We start from the raw sequence: 15369 nt of genomic DNA on the forward strand, positions 1-15369 counted from the left end.
GATGCCTGTGTTAAACACTAAGGGGGAGAGGAATGCTGGACTTGAGAGGTTTCAGGTTCTGATGGGCAAGATTCCAAACCACCTGTCTGATGGTGGGGGAGACACAACCCATAACTCATCTGATGGGGAAACCCCTCTGCCTTCAGGAAGTTCCAGTTTGATGGGGGAGGTAAGACAATCACAGAGTCCTTGCAGCACCCCACCTGCACACTGTGGTGTGTGCACAAGACAGACCCCCCCCCTAAGCTGGGGGTTGTGAGCAGGATTGCCATTCCAGGGCTTATGGTCCTGAAAGTCAGGAATATTCTCTCCCACTGGGATCATCTCTCTGATGCCACCCTAGACAGTTTACCCAGGATTGTCCTCAGCTCAAGATGCTCCCAGAGCAGCAGCTGGTGGCAAGAGTATGCTCAGACTGACCCCTTGGGCTTTTGCTGCCCCCTGAAAGCAGGAGTCAAAGGCCCTGGTTGAGGGTGTGGTCAGTGGCTAAGCCCTCTACAAAGAGCTTCAACAGCCCCATTCAGCATGGATGGGTGAGAATGCTGAGGTGGCCGATGGGGCCTGAGTCAGCATTCAGATGGCTTGGCTCTAGGCCCTGGGCACATCCCATTGATGTCCCCTTTCAGAGTCAAGGGCAGTGACCCAGTCCTTGGGGTTTGTGTCACTTTCAGTACACCATAGCCTTCGAAGTTCAAGGTGGGAGTGGCAGGTCGGGACCAGAGAGTATAGACATTGGTCTTTGTGTCTGCCTTTCCTTGCTACCAGAGATAATTCACACTGGGAGGTAAAGTTGACTTTCCCACCTTCTCATCCTCCTCTCTTTGAACCCCACATTCATTCCTTTCTTTGCACTCACTCATACAACCAGGACTGCCTGTAGAACATACCCTTCCGGAAGGCTCAGCATCTTTGGCCTCCCACCTGGCTGCCCAGGTCCCCCACTGTGGCTTCCCCTTTCCTCCACTGAATTTCCATTACCTCACTGAACCCCCAGACTCCCTGCCTTAGCTGAGCCCTCGCTATAGCTCTCTCAACAGGTCTTACCACTTTGTGTTGATTAATTTCTTCCTACTCATCATTTAGGTCTTTGAGGAGAAGCACCTCCTTCAGGAAGCCCTCCCAGATCCATTCACCCACCCCCCACCCCCAGGCCAGGTTAGGTGCTTCAGGTTTTCCCTTCCAGTCCTGTACTTTCATAGCAGTTGTGTGTGTGTCCACACGCCCGTGCGTGCACGCATGTGTTCCTCCCAGTTATAGGTTCCTGGGAGGCAGGGCCTTGCCTGCTTTCCTCACCCAGCATCCACAGTGCCAGCAGTGGTAGTAATTAATGTGAGTTGAATCTAAATAATATAGTGGTTATCCTAAACATGGCTAACATTTATTGGGTGTTTCCCTGTCCAGGTGTTTTCACATATTGATTCATTTAATCCTCCCAATACCCCCTGAAGCAGAAGTATCCTCAGCCTGGGGAAGGGGTGGGAGGATGGTTCATGAATTTCCAGGCCCACAACAAGGGCAGGTTTAACTCTGTGGGACAGAAATTGGGTCCCTTCTGGACCTGACCACCATTCAGGCCCTGCTCTGAGGTTGGTATTGCCACTGGCCCCATTTGAGCTCCTCCACCATTTCCAGCCTGAGTTCCTCCTGGCCTTGCCTCTGGGTGTTGTCCAGAGCTTTGCTGAGGGAGGTCTGGGCTATGACTGCCCCCTTGGGTTTCCACAGGCAAAGCCTATGGTGAGTGATCTAGGGCTCTTTTTTCCAAACTCTGAAACTCCTGAGCCATATTCATGGGTCAGAAATTGCTTTTGGACTGGATCACTTTGCAATTAAGAGGAATACTGAGTAGGACTAGCTCCTCCACCAGATTTTCTCCCAGTCTGCCATCCATCCTTTCCTCCACTAACACTTTTCTTTTTCTTTTTTTTTCTTTTATTTTTTTTCTTATTTGTGGACACTTACTATTGCTTCAGCACAATTTAATTTTTAAAAAATATTTATTTATTTATTCATACAAGCACTGGGTACAGTCAGAAGTGTGGGAGGGTGAGAGAATTAACCAGAGCCAGAGAAATACAGTGCTGAGGGGAGCACCGGGTGAGACAGGAGAGGTCTGTGCGCCATGTGGGACCCTTGCCGGCGGCTGGGGATGGAACCGACGCTGCAGAGGCTGCAGAGACTGCAGGCAGCTTCGCAACCCAGTGTTCAACCGCTGTGCCACCAGGGGAGGCCCAACAATTTTCTTTTTTAAAGATTTATTTATTTATGCATACAAGAGCTGGGGTACAGGCCAGAGATGTGGGGGGAGGGTGAGGGGATTCACTAGAGACAGAGTGGGAAATAGAACAGGCAGACTGACTGAAATACACTGCTGAGGGGAGCAGTGGGCGAGACAGGAGAGGTCTGCTGCACCATGTGGGTTGCTCCCTGGCTGGCCAGGGATGAAACTTGTGCTTCAGAGGCTGTGGATTGCTTCGTAGTGTGGTGCTTAACCCCTTGTGCCACCAGGGAGGCCCAGGAAGGGTGTTCTAAACTCTATGGAGCATCAGACTCTAGAGGGAGGGTGCGTAGCCCACTGTCAGCCTGGCTTTACAAAAGGGGCAATGGTAGACATGGTAATTGAAGGACACCAAGGTGTTTGCTAGATGGTGCGGAGCAGGCAAGCATAGGAACAGAGCAAATCAAGCAAAGGCTCAGGGTGTTTGGGAACCAGGGAGCTTGTAGCTTCTCTCCTCTTGCTTCTGTCCTGGGGTACCCGGCAGGGTAGTGTCTCTCCTTTGGGTGGGCCTGCTGTGAGTGTCTTGAGCTGCTGGTGTGCGGTTTGCCCTGGTGCTGATGTCGACCACGCCAGACTCCTGTGCTATGGGACTGTACTCTCCTGGCTGAAGCAGGCAGGAAACATAAAAACATTCAGAATTGATGTCATCTCTGAAAAATGGTCAGTGCCCACATAACCAAGGGCTGTGTTTATTTTGGAAGGGGTAGTCAGCCTGGCATGGCCAGGCTGCTTGGGGTCTGTTGGTGGGACAAAACTTCCACTGTCTTATTCCCATTCTCTTCCCTTGAGGTCCCAGCTTGACTCTGGCTTGAAGGACCATGGGCCTCACTGCTGAGTGACCCCCTAACCACCATCAGCCCCATCCCTGCAAATACACACATATTCATATTCCAGGGGATGCTTAGGCCCTGCCTAATGCCTGGGGCAACAGGATAGGACCTCTCCCTTGGGCAGGGATCTGAGTTCCTGGGGGCATATCTAGCTGAAGAACAAAGCACATGGAGGGGGGCCCTATTACGTCCTCCTTTCCATCCCTGCAAGGGACTGCAGCCTGCTAGGCAAAGGCTGTAGGCCAAGCTCTGTGACTTTTAGACACAGATTTGGTAAAAGCCAAAGGTCTGGCCTTGGGTCCTCGGGTAAACTGACCCATGGTAGGCACTGAATGCCCTGGGCGTAGACATAGGAGAGATGCAGCCAGGGACTCACTGGGCCATCCCCGTCTACTCTGTGTCTCCAGATCCTTAAGAGCAAGTCAAGGGGCAGGGGTGGGAAGGACGCTGGAGATTTAGGAAAGCTGGGTCCTGCCCCCACATAGCCAGTAACAGCAGCGGGATCCAGTGACTGGCACGACTCCACTGGCACTGAGGTAACCCGTCTATAAAACGAGAACTGCTCTTTCAGCAGCACCCCATCCCCCACCCAGCCCCTGCCTGCAGCGCCAGCAGCTCTCTTCCCCGGTTCTAGAAGCTAGTCCTTCTCTTTCTAGGGGGGTCTCTGGCCCCATCCACACACACCTCTCCCCTCCCAGTAGTGTAGCCCTTCTCAGTCCTGCCCAACTCTGAACTCAAGGGACAAGCCCTGTGGCCGAGGTTCAGTCCTCTCATGCTGTGTGAACTTGGGCCAGCGACTAGACCCTCATTTCCCCCTCTGTAAAAACTGGCTACTAGCTGTTGGAAGTCTTCCTTAGCTCTGGAGTTCTGTTAAAGAGGTGACAGGCTGTTTTCGGTGGTCTTGGTTTGGGTTTTGGTAGGCAGGGAGTCAGTCAGAGTACCCTGAAAATGCTGGGATAGAGGTGGAAGATTTGCGGGGTTGCTGGTGAGGCTGGTTTAGCTCCTCAGGAGGTTGTGGAGAGTGTATGTGCGTGTGTATGTATGTATGTATGTATGTATGTATGTCCATCCCCAGGGAGTGGTGAGGAAAGGGAACCTTGGGAGCATAAAGGACGGGGCCAGGAATCGGGTTCTTGTTGGACCCAAGTCACTTTTTCCTGAGCTTCCGAGGACAGAGCAGACACAAGTCCCCCATGAGTGGTGACAGATCTTTGTGGGAGAGTGTGGTGGAAAGCTGAATGGGGAAAGGAGAGAAGCCTGTGCAACAGGAGAGAGCAGTAGTTAGGCTTGAAGATCCTGGAGTCAGATATAATTTTGAACCCTAGCTCAGTATCTGCTGCTTGTGTTATACAAAAGTTACTAAACTTCAGAGTCATTTTTGGTGCAGAAATGGGGATGACAGTAGTACCTGTTCATAGGGCCATTTAAATGTTAAATGTCACGACAAATGTAAATGCCTGGCAGAGAGAAGAGTCCAGCGAAGGATCCACATCATCGATGCCTTCGTAATGTGGAGGTTGAACTCCAGCATGGCCACTAATAAGAGCGCTCTGTGCCTCAGAGGGGCCCCTTTCCCCACTACTCCCTGATGCTCCTGTTGGCCTGACAGGGTTTCCATGATCTGAGAGCTGTACTGACGATGCCAACAAACTGCCATGCTGTGGGTTCTGCCCGTGTGAAGCTTCTGTCCCTGCTGAAGTCAGAGCAGGACCCCAGTTGCTGCTCAAGGCGAGTATGGTGGTCAGCAGATTTTGTGTGCTGCTGCTAGTTGTGGATCTGTGAACAAAATTTAGGGCCATTGCCCTTCTGGGTATTAATTTGCAAAGTCCACTTCGTTTCTCAGTTCCCCCAACCTCTTTATTATAAAAATGTCCAAACACACTGAAAAATTGAAAGAATTTTACAGTCCATCACTACTGAGATTCTATATTTTGTGATACTTCCTTTATCACATATTGATCCCTGTTTCTCTTTTCCACCGTGCAATTCCTCTTGCTTTTCTGATGCATTTCAAAATAAATTGAGAATGTCAGTTCACGTCACCCCTAAATATTCAGTAGGCATACCATTAACTGTATTTGTTTATGGTATTTTTCTTTTTGAGGTAAAATTTGCTACAGTGAAATGCACAAAATTTTTTTAAAGATTTATTTATTTATACAAGAGCTGGGGTACAGGTCAGAGGCATGGGAGGGTGACAAGATTCACTAGTGACAGAGTGGGGAGCAGAACAGGCAGAGGACCGAAAGCTCTACTGAGGGGAGCAGCAGGTGAGACTGGAGAGGTCTGCCGTGCCATATCGGTATCTCCCCGGCCAGCCGGGAATCGAACCCGCGCGGCAGAGGCTGCGGACAGCCTCACAGCACTGCGCTCAACCCGCTGTGCCACCTGGGGAGGCCCCAAAATGCACAAATCTTAAGGGCACTCACTATCTGTGAGTTTTGACAGATCCTGTCACGTGTTACCAAATTAAGATATTGAAATGAATTTGTTTCTATTTAATCCTTAACCATACTGCCACTTTCTGAGCACATTTTCTGAGCACTTTCCTGCAGGTCTCAAGAGCAAGATCTCAAGATCCATGTCATCTTGTTTCCTTCTTGACTGTGGATGTTTGGAAATTCTGAGATATATTTGTGGTCTGTCCCTGCACAGGACTTGAGTTATACATTGCTGTGTGTTATCTTACTCTACCTTCTCAATTTCCGTGACTGTTATTTTATTTAAAGATTTATTTATTTATTTATTTATACAAGCACTGGGTACAGTCAGAAGGGCGGGAAGGTGAGAGAATTCACCAGAGCCAGAGCGGGGAGCAGAGCAGGGAGCAGCCGGGGATCGAACTGGCACTGCAGAGGCTGCGAGCAGCTTCGCAACCCAGCGCTCAACCGCTGCGCCACCGGGGAGGCCCCGTGACTGTTATTTTTAAATCCTGCTGAAGTACATACAACTTCTGCAAGCTGGTTCTCAAATACTTTTTTGGAATGAGACTGAAGGAATTTTCAGGATATTTCAATAACTTGTGGTATCTAATATGTGAAATTGAGACTGTTTCAGTAAATCTGGAATGAATCGACACCCTATCCACAGAAGATGGACCTGTGTGTATAGTATGCTTTTGTGCACACACACACACAAAGAATTTTTTCTTTGGTCCAGATGCTAACACTGGCAGTGAAAACATGGGTGCTAAAGGGAAGATCCTGTGCAGCAGTGGCCTTAGTGCCCAGGACTCCTGCAGGGCAGAGGTTGGGGAGGGGATGGTAGTTTGAATAGTGACCCTAGATGGCCTGAGGCTGGAGCCTGTGGACAATGATGATGATGCTGATGACCACAGCGACAGATCTGGAAGCAACCTACCAACTTGGCCAGTGCTTCCCTGCCAAAGCTTGTTGGTTTGAGCTCATCTGCCGGCAATTTCTCTGGTTGTTTCTTAACTTTTTTTGTTCTCATCTCTATTTTTGGGTGTCCCTGCGCTGACTGCAGAAACCCTCAGCCAATCCTTCAGTTCATGAAGGGTGGAAAGGGTGAGGATATGTGATACAGACAGAGGCAGAGTCTTAATGAAAATGGGGATAAAGCCCCCTCGACTTTTCTCTCCTCTGGTCATTCTCCTGTCTCTTTCAGAACATCCATCACAGAACTCACTTCACTTTTTAGGAGGTTGATTGCAGTATCTCCTCACTAGATGCTTAATTTTGTCTCCCCCCCCCCCCCACTGTTGAATCCCTGTGGCTTTGCCCAGGGCAATGGTATTTGTTAAAGGAAGGAATGAAGGATTTTTTGTTTGTTTTACCTTCACCCCTGTACTGATGGTGTGAAAACAAGGTCCTGGGATGGTCCCTGGGCAGGGAGCAGGTCTGGGGTGGGGCCTGGGGACCTGATCTGAGAGGTCTCAGAGCTATATAGAGCACCTCATCTCCAAAGAGGGACTCTTTTTTTTTTTTCCCCCAGAGAGTGTCTCAAAGAAGGATGTTAGTGAATCCATCTGAAAGGTAAGTGTTCGAAGAGACCCATAAGTTTTCTAACACAATAGCCAGGAATCAAAATTTTAATGAAGTGAAAGATCCTAAGGCCTATCTATCTTTTACCATAATTTTAAGTTTAAAATTTTACATAGCAAATACGTGAATATATTCACGTCACAAAGAAATGGCATCCATTTTCCATGCTACCCTTCGAGAGGTCCACACAGCTAATCTGCAATCCTGTAGTAACTTAAAGGAGAACTTTCACAATGTCTGGAGCCCTTGCTGTCCTGCAGTGAAAGAAGAGGATATTCTCAAGCTCCTTGCAACCAGAACCCAATTACTTGCACCAACCTAGACCTCCAAATGGACGAGTACAACTACAAAAGGAGAAATGATGGCATCTACATCAAACAGCTGAAGGGACCTTCCCAGAAGTTTCTGCCAGAAGTTTGTGCCAAGGTTGCCACTGAAAACCTGGATGTTCGTGCCGTGCAGGGATATGGGCCAGCAAGTGGTGCTGGTTTGCTGCTGCCCCTGGAACTGCTCCCTCTGGAACCTTCACCAGCCAGATCCAGGCGGCCTCTGACAGCCGCCATTTGCGGTGGTTACTGATCCCAGGGCTGACCACCAGCCTCTCACCGAAGGGTCTTCTGTTAACCAGATGTTACGGGAGCCACCACTGCTCAAGTAACAGACTCCTCACTGTGCCACGTGGGTGCTGCCATCCCCTGCGACCACCCGGGAGCTCCCTCTGGGTCTCAGGGGCTGGGTGCCGGCTGCGAAGTTCTGCGCCTGCGCCGCGCAAGCTCCCATGAGCACCCGCGAGAGGGCGGGCGGAAGCCCCGCCTCAGAGATGCTGAGGAGACGGGAAAGGAGGCCAGGCGGCTGCTGGAAAGGCTGTGACCAACGAGGAATTTCAGGGTGAAGGGGCAACCCCAGCTCCCGAGTTTACACTACGCGCCCTGAGGTGGCAGAGAGGCCTCATGGCGCCCCTCTGCAGTTCCCTACCGGGAACAGGCGGCTCAGCCGCCCCTGAAGACCAGGCTGCTGCTGCCGCGGCCGGGTCTCTGAGGCCGGGAAGGGACGACCACTGTGTGGCCTTAGGTTCTCCCACAGACTTAAACAGACAGTGGAAACAAGGTGGATGGAAAATAGCGAAAAAAAGAAAAAAAGGTAACCATTCCCGAAGTATATAGAACAAAGAAGGGTCGGTCCCTTCTCCTTGTCCAAGTCTTCCGCCTCTCCCTCAGGTGCTTACTGTGACGACTGGCAGGGCCCCTCCCCGTATTTCCTCTGTATTTTCGTTTAAATGATTAAGTATTTACACATGCAGGTAGTTTTGTTGGCTTTTCTATTTTTGTGGAGGTAGATAGGTGATATTGCTTAGCAACCTGCTTTTTTCATTTTTTAATGTAGATCTTTCTGGAAGTCTTTGGATCAGTGCACCCAGCCCGGCCTCATTCATTTTCATGCCTTCATAGCTCTCCATGGTACGGCTGTTCCATGACAGCCAACCGGGGCCTCCCCAGTGGCGCAGTGGTTGCGCGCTGGGTTGCGAGGCTGCCCGCAGCCTCTGCAGCGCCGGTTCGATCCCCCGCGAGGGTCCCACATGGCGCGCAGACCTCTCCTGCCGCCCGCTGCTCCCCTCAGCAGTGTACCTCGGTCCTTCTGCCTGCTCTGCTCCCCACTCTGGCTCTGGTGAATTCTCTCACCCTCCCGCGCTTCTCACTGTACCCAGTGCTTGTATAAATAAATAAAAATAAATCTTTAAAAATTAAAAAAAAAATTGCCACTTACTATTTAAAAAAAGAAAAACAGCCAACCGGTCTCCAGCGGATGAACATTTTTTTTTTTTTTTTGGCTGTTTTGCCCATGAAGCATGCTGCAGTGAATATGCCTGCACCTGTAATTCCATACTCGTGTGTATATCTGTTCCTAAAAGTGGATTACTTAATCAATTGTGATTTTGAGGGATGCTCATTAGCGGGAACCACATTCTTTTTAACTGAAGATATTATATATCTGTGTTTAACCAACATAACCAGTTAGAGAATGAGAACGGAACGATGGCTCAGAACGTGGGGGCCAGTGAACCAAATGCTGTGGTTGGGGACGGGCTTGGCTCCTGCTGGGAGTTGGGTGGCAGGAGGGAGGTATATTTGCTCTAGTTAATCCGTGAGGTAACTATCACTGGTCCAGAGTGGTGTATTTCTGTTCACAAATAATCTTATTGAATGAACCCTGCTGAATGAGAAAGGGCACTATTACTTTTTTTTCACCCTGTCCTATAGGTGAAGAAATTGATGTTGAATTGTACACTCGACTAACTGACTGGCAGGCCTGGGGTCTGAGACCAATTTTCAGGTGCTTTTCTACCAGACCAGCTGCTTTCCCCTTTCTCTCTGTCTCTCTGCTACTTGTTCCCTCCTCTTCCCCCCTTCTATACTAAACCCTCTCCATACAATGCTGTTCTCACCCCCAAAGCCAACTCTGCAGGTTCTAGGAATATGCAATGAGATTAGATGTGGTTAGGATTTATCTGCAACACACCTCCTGAGGCTGTCCCAGTGGGAATTTATAGTTTCTCAGTGCACAGAATGTGGGGCCTGAATTTCTTCACCCAGTCTCTTGACCCCCAGAGCCAGAAAATTACTTAAATTTGGAGAATAAATGATTGGAGGAAAATAGAATGTATAAATGGATATATTCACAGTCATGGAAAAGCAGAGACCTAATTTACAAAAGTGCTTTATCATCAGACTCCAATGATTTTTTCATTGTGTTTATGTGTTTTTAACAATTTCTTTTTTCCCTTTTGTGCTCTTACTCAAATGTGATCATCCTATGTGTGCAGTTTTGAATCCTGTTGTCTGTTTTACTCGAGAATGTAGGGACAAAGGCAATTTCCCCCACCTCTTTGGGTTCTTCTTTTTTAAAAATATTTATTCACGTGTACATACAAGAACTGGGGTATAGGCCAGAGGTGCGGGGTGGGGGGGGTGGGGGGGCTGAGAGGATTTACCAGAGACAGAGTAGGGTACAGAACAGGTGGATTGACTGAAATACACTGCTGAGGGGAGCAGCCGGCGAGACAGGCGAGGTCTGCTGCACCATGTGGGTCACCTCCCTGGCTGGGGATCGAACTCTTGTTGCAGCGGCTGTGGATAGCTTCATAGTGCTGTGTCTTAACCCCATGCGCCATTAGAGAGGCCCTCTTTGGGTTCTTCTTAAGCTGATTAAGCAATCAAATCAACATCAGATGGATTGGTGGGAGGAAAGAACAAATTTAATTACATATGTATGGAGAACCAATAGCTACAGGTTGTAAAGTCAATGGGAGCAAAATGAGGGTATATATCCTGAGCTAAGAATTGAGGTAGGGGGGCTGCCCTGGTGGCTAGGGGTTAAGTCTCAGCACTATGATGCTCTCACTGCTGTGGCCTGAGTTCAGTCCTGGCCAGGGAGCTAACCCATGTGGCTCAGCAGACCTCTCCTGTCTTGCCCGCTTCTCCCCTTGGCAGTGTATTTCAGTACATTTGCCTGTTCTGCTCCCCACTTTATCTCTGGTGAATCCTCTCAAACCCCACCCTCCCTCCGCACCTCTGGCCTACACTCAAGTTCTTCTACAAAATAAATAAATGTTAAAAAAAAAAAAGTGGGGTAGGACCTGGGACTTCAAGGAGAGCGTGACTCACATGATGAAGACCAGATGCTCTGTAAGTTAGAGGATTCCCTGCCACGTAGATAGGTTTCCTGATAGAAGGCTTATTTTTGGTAAAAATCGTAATTCTGGATAATACACCAAGTTTTCATTCTTCTGGGGAATTAAGAGAGTAAGCCTGCAGGCCTTTGGTTGACCTCAGCTTGAAATAATCCACATGTCAAAGTGACCCATCTTGGGAAGGCCTGTTCATCTTGGGGATGCCTATCCTACAAGATCGTAAACGTTTTTCTGTTAATATACTATAGGATGGTGATTTCCAGGAGGGCCCCCTGCTGTCCTGATGGGACTTGGGATATATTACCCCCAAAGTGTGGCACAACTCTCATATGAGAGGTGCCTTCCCTATACCTGGGAGAAAGAGTTTCTCCAAATCCAAAGGATACTGGAAGATTACAAACAAACATTGCTTCGGTTTCCCCATATTACTGCCACTACCTCATATTCTCTAATCTATCGTATTTCTATACAATTGCCCCTCTTCGTCAAATCCACCACAAAAATGCTCAGGTTTCTTTTCTTCTGGTTTTCATTTCCGTCTGAAGGCTCTGTGGCATATAAAACTCAATTTTTATGCTTTTCTCCTAGTAATCTTTTTCAGTTTACTTTTTAGATCCAGCTAGGAACCCGAAGACGTTCAAGGAAAACTTTTCCTTCCCTTGTAGTTTCCACTTCCTGGTATTCACGTGCAGGGAAGCCGCTGCTGGGTTGTGAGTTGCCCACTGGAGGTGCCCACAGATGAGGGATTCATGTCTCCAAGAGCCAACAAGGATCTGAGACTGCCAACAGGCTGTGAGTGAACTTGGAAGAGAATCCTCTCTCATTCAACCTTTGAGATGACTGGTGCCCCACCCACACTTAGATTGTAGCCTCCCTAGAGTCCCTGAGGCACCCAGACAGGCTGTGCCCAGATTCCTGACCCACAGAAACTTTTAACTTTTCATTAATACAAAATTCAGTAAATATCTTCTGTCCAATAATCCGTTTCTGAATTTTCTGAATTTAGGATCATTTCCTGAGGGTCAGCCCAACAGGGAGATTATTGAGGCCAAGATTCAAACATACATAATTTTTCATAAAGATCCTCAAATTGCTATCTTCCAAGGGAGGGAGTGGACAAGTTGGACCATTGTGAGGGTCCACACCCATGGTGCTTCTACACACCCATAGCTGGTACCTCTCTTAGGCTCCCTGATCATCTATGTCTCCAGTAGTGACCAGGGAATGATATTTTCCTTGCCTGCTCTCAAGATTATTGTCTGACTTGAAATAAAAATCATGTGAATGAATGAAATGTTCCTCGTGCCTATACAGTCTCTGTAAGACTGGGAGAGGTTATGTGTTTTTGTTTTTGTTTTCTGAGAATCCCAGCAATTTTCAGAGCTCAGTGTATCACATCCGCTCCCCATTTCATAGGAAAAGAAGCTCAGTGATGACCAGGGATTAACTCAAAGTCACATGGCAATTCATGGCAGGGCAGATAAGCAGGCCTTTGCCTCCAGTGCAGAATTCCCTTCTCTGACCCATACAGACTCCCAGTTTGCCTGAACCAAGTATCTAGGCAGAATAGCACGTCCCTCCTCCAACCCCCAAAGACTCAGAACACTCCTACATTTCAAGAAAAGCTAGACCCCAATCCTCCCTTCCTTTGCTGACCTGGCCACCTAGCCACACTCATCCCCACCCACTGAGGTTAATAAATCACCCTGTTGGTGCCTAATTCCTACATCTGTTGTGGGCTGGTCTCACAGTTCCAGCCTCCTTTCTCTTCAGGACCCTTCTCTTAGGCCATGAACACCATCCGGGTTGTTTATATCCCCCTGTCACCATGGCCAAGAAAACAGGAAGTGTCTGAGTCACTCCTTGTCCCCTGGGCTTTGGCCATCTGGACCTGAGTTCTGGAGTCATGGAAGGACAAGGAGGCTCTTATGGAGGCTCCAAGATGATTCTTGTGGAGTCCACTGGTTCAGTACTGTCTTCCAGCTGGTGGCACCCAAAATAGGCAGTGATCCAGGCACTTCCTCTAGTTCTACCTGGGACAAAAGAAAGAGCACTGCCTCAAGACTTGGAATTCTAGACTTGGTTCTGCTCCCCACTGGCTTTGGGCCTTGGGCTGGTCTGATGGATCTCAAACTTGGTTATATATTGGATAACCCAGATAGCTTTGAAAAAATACTAACCAGACTCCACACCCAGCGATTTGTACTTAATTTTTAAAAGCTCCCCAGGTGATTCCAAAGTGTATACAGTGAATGACTCTGCTAGTAATTCACCTCTTTAAGCTTCAGACCCTTGCCTGCCAGATGTGGCTAATGATGCTATTTTCCACAGCTGCTAAGAGACAACTGAGACCCTGGGTGTTGAAAAAGTAAGCGCTAGTATTACAAGTCTTCTATGTCCACCAGTGGGAAGACTTGCGCTGGAGTGGGGTAACCTGAGGGTTCCCTTCACCTTTAAACCCAGATCTTGAGCATAGTGGCAGGACATTGCAATCATTGTTGAGTGTGGGCGAGTCTGCTCCCCCAGTGGTTGTCCTCCAAAATGCCCAGCTCTGAGCAGAGGAAAGGCAAGGAGAAACAGCAGCCAGTGTCACCCCAGGCCCAGCCCCCAGAGAGCTCTTGATCCTGTAGGGAATAAAACAGGAACACAATGACTCAAAATACAAGATCAAGCAACAATAAATTCCAAGAGAAGAAGATAAAAGGGTCAAAAGAAATATGTTCTGGGGCCTCCCTGGTGGCGCAGGCGGTTGAATGCGGCTCTGTGAAGCTGTCCGCAGCTTCTGCAGTGCCGGTTCGATCCCCGCCTGCCGTGGAGCAATCCACATGGCGCAGGAGACCTCCTGTCTTGCCCACTGCATCCCTCAGCAGTGTATTTCAGTCGGTCTGCCTGTTCTGCTCCCTGCTCTGTCTCTGGTGAATCCTCTACCCTCCTGCACATCTGGCCTGTACCCTGGTTCTTGTATAAATAAATGAATCTTTGAGAAAAAAAAAGTAATATGTTCTGGTTGGAGAGAGTAGGGAAGGCTTCCTGTAGGAAATGACACAAGTATCCATCCAGTAGTTTCCAGTAAATTCTGATAATCCCAGATGGAGGGAACTGAAGGAATACAGAACATAAAGGTAGGAAGGGAAGTACAATCAACTTCCCAAGGTCATCTGGGAGGTGTAAGTTGTGAATGGAGGATACAGGCAGGGGCCAGTGTTACAGTGTGATCTGATAATGCCTTATCTCATGGATCTGTTTTTCATCTCTATTGTTTCAGCTGACCTTTGCTATCTTGTCTTGTCACCTTATATGTCTGGTTATCTTTGATCACAGGATGAACATTTGTTTGAATACTACCTTTAGAAATTACTTAAGGCTTAAAATGATGTCATCTTCCTGCAGTTAGGATTTTAGTAAGCTTCTGCAGGGACATTAAGCATCTAGGATCACCTTAGTCTCATATCAAGGCTTAACAGTTTCAGCTTACCCAGATAATTCAAAGTCAGAGTTCAGAATCTGCGAGTCAATGTGCTTCTCTTCCCCTTTACACTTAGAGTGCAGCCTTTGGATCATCCAACCCCAGGCGATTACCCTCAGTTATGTTCCTTCACCCCACCCCCACCCTGCAAGCCTCTCACAGGCCCTGCTCAGTGTCTCAGCTGCCTCTCCCCATCAGACAGTTCCCCCAAGGCAGAAATGCTTTCCAATGCTCAGATCACTGGCCAGGCGATTTCTTCATATCTTCTTAGCTCCTTGATGCTTTTAAGATTATTTAAAATATTGTGGTCAGTATTTTAAAGTTGCCTTTAGTAGGAAGGATGGCCTGAGGAATCTAAATCTGCCTTTACTAAAAGTAGAGATTCTGTTGTCCACCAGTGGTAATTATCACATATTAGAGCATTATAGAGTACCAAATATGCACAAAGTATTTTTTTTTTTTAAAGAGGCACGTATTTTATTTATTTATTTATTTGTTTGTTTGTTTATACATGCACTGGGTACAGTCAGAAGTGCGGGAGGGTGAGAGAATTCACCAGAGCCAGAGCGGGGAGCAGAGCAGGCAGAAGGACCGAAGTACACTGCTGAGGGGAGCAGCAGGCGGCAGGAGAGGTCTGCTCGCCATGTGGGACCCTCCTCCGGTGGCCGGGGAGCAGCCGGGGATTGAACCAGCGCCGTGGAGGTCGCGGGGAGCTTCGCAACCCAGCGCTCAACCGCTGCGCCACCAGGGAGGCCCTGCACAAAGTATTTTTTTAACGCAAAAATTTTAATGCCATGGCTAAGTAGCTCCCATTCTTGGAATCCATTTCCACATACTTCCCAGTTCCGATGCAGCTCCTTTTCAGTTTGATAACAGGATTAGATTTTACATTTTTATTCAAACTTACTGTGCTAGTAGAATATTCACCCCTAAGATGTCCACATCCTTTCCCCCAGAACCTGTGAATATATTACCTTATGTGACAAAAGGGACTTTGCAGGGCCTCCCTGGTGGCGTAAGGATTAAGTCTCAGCACTATCATTCTATCACCGCTGTGGCCTGAGTTCAATCCCGGGAAAGGGAGCTAACCCACATATGACACAGCA

This window comes from Talpa occidentalis, unplaced genomic scaffold (genome assembly GCF_014898055.3).
Source record: "Talpa occidentalis isolate TD23 unplaced genomic scaffold, MPIMG_talOcc4v2.1 talOcc4.11, whole genome shotgun sequence".
Taxonomy (NCBI): Eukaryota; Metazoa; Chordata; class Mammalia; order Eulipotyphla; family Talpidae; genus Talpa; species Talpa occidentalis.